The following is a 2,500-nucleotide window of genomic DNA, read 5'->3' on the forward strand; positions in this document are numbered from 1 at the left end:
CCCCCCCAATCCTTACGCTCCCACCCTTACACGTCTAGAATATTAATGACACATCTCATGAGTGACTCCCCAGAGAGAACACTTTTTTTCTTAATTTATTTAGTCTCCCCTTGTATGCGATTGCGCACCTCGTGGTTGTGTTTGCGTTGCACGAGGGGTCTAACTCCTTTTTTTTCTTTTTTTTTCTTTTTTCTCTGGTTTGTTTTGAAATATTTATGTATTTTTGTGTGGGATGGAGAATATGGATGCATTTTATCCGCGTATATATGTACGTTATATGTGAAAATTTGTGCGTAAGTTTGAATGTTGGGTATGGCCTTGTGTATGTTCGTTTATATGTGCCTGTACTGATGTGTCTGTTAAATCCATATATCTATTACTGAATAAACCACGTCTGCAAAGAAAGAGAATAAACACCAACGTGTAGACTGCAACAGACAAAGACACAGACACAGTGACTGCATCAGTGACTCATTTAACCCTTTCATCTGGATTAAGCGGATCCCTTACTAAGCGTTGCTCTCGCCCTCCCAGCCTCCCAGCCTCCCTTATGCAATCAATACAAGCAATTTACCAGTAGAGCAATACAGTGGCGTGGACTGCCATGGATACCCTCTGCCATGTGCAGGAACGTATAGCATTTGCATTACAAGGAGGAAATGCATATAACTGTATATTTGCAACGGGAAAGATTGCAGTGCAAAAGAATGAAAGCGGAGACAACTTTACGAGACTGACAGACACAAACCAAAGGGCAAACCCAGAATAAAGGGGAGGGAGGAAGGGGGGGGAGGGCACACACGGAAAGGGAGAGAGTAATAATACACGAACTGCAAATTAGAGAGTGCCATGCAGTAAGAGCGGTGACGAGAGGGGGCACTGTTTGTTTGATCGCAGAATCAACCGACAAGCAAGACCGGGGAGGGGGAGGGGGAGGAGGAGGAGGAGGAGGGAGAGGGGAAGGGGGAGGGAGAGGAGGAGGAGGGGGAGGGGGAGGAGGAGGAGGAGGGGGAGGGAGAGGGGGAGGAGGAGGAGGAGGGGTAGCGAGGGGGAGGGAAAGAGACACTGGATGATATGATATTTGCCCGCCCTCGTTGCAAAAGGGACAAAGGGGGGAGGGGTGGGGGGGAGGGTCAATAGGGTGGCAACGAAAGCACGTTTGATAAAACTGTAGCCCTGTTTTATATGTGTGTTCGCGCGTGTTTACGTGACGTTGATGAGATTGTTCACATGAATATTGCAATGCATATTAGAACAAGTGGTAAATGTTGATGTTGCTCTTCATGTCAAAAGATCATTTTGATAACATCGTTGCTACACTCCCTGACTCTAGCATCACCTGGAAGGGCGATAACACTACGTCACTAAAGGTGGGTTTTCCTTGGCATCGCATTGTTATCTTTATAAGTGACAGTATCATTACTATTGTTATCAAAGCCAGGTCATTAATAGTGGGATACGTGAGTGAAATGAAAGTTCTACTTTGTGCTATATTGCAGGACACAAATACATTGACGTGTGATGCGTCGATGATAAGGATTATGATAATGTTGATAATAAAAATGATGATGATTATGATAAGTAATGATAATGATAGTAATGGTAATGATAAAGATAAAGATATTGATAAAAAAATGATGATGATATTGATAAAATAAAATGATATTGATAAAAATAATATTGATAGAAAAATGATAATAATAATGATGATAATTGTATTAATAGTTATAATCATAACAATGATAATAATGATGATACTAAAATAATGATAATACTTATAATAATGATGATAATGATACTGATAATAAATAAAAAATAATTATAATAATGGTAATATTAATGATAATGATAATAAAACAATCATACTAATAATGATGATGGTAATGATAATGATGATAGTAATAATGATAATGATGATAATGATAATACTAATACTAATGATAATGATGATAACAACTATGGAAATAACAACAAAACTAATAATAACATAATGAAGGGAAGGAAGACAGCAGAGAGAGAGAGAGAGGGAGGAAGGGAGACAAAGAGAGAGAGAGAGAGAGAGGGAGGAAGGGAGAGAGAGAGAGATGCGAGAAAGGGAAAATTAGAGGGAAAAGAAATTGAAAAAGAAGGAAAGACAGGATCAAAGAACTTCGTCAAAATGTACGGAGATTTTTGCAATCACTAAAATAGCAGAATTTATCTGTTTAGTGAGTCTTTTTAAGGCAAGAAATCAGCTTATTATTTTTGCGTTTGTCTTCTCAACAAGGAAGCTCATCAAGAAGATCTTGTTTGCATGCGTGTGTGTTTTCGTGCATGTGTGTGTTTGTCTGCGTGCGTGTGTGTGTGTGTGTGTGTGTGTTTGCATGCGTGTGTGCGTATGTGTGTGTGTGGGGGGGGGGTGCGTGTGTGTGTGTGTTTGCGTGCGTGTGTGTGTGTGCTCGTATTCGCCTATGTGTTGCATGCGTGTGCGTATATGATTTATAATTACTGTTGTAGCCGG

This window comes from Penaeus japonicus, unplaced genomic scaffold, assembly GCF_977035675.1.
Source record: "Penaeus japonicus unplaced genomic scaffold, GWHDUDI00000001_assembly GWHDUDI00000008, whole genome shotgun sequence".
NCBI classification, from domain to species: domain Eukaryota; kingdom Metazoa; phylum Arthropoda; class Malacostraca; order Decapoda; family Penaeidae; genus Penaeus; species Penaeus japonicus.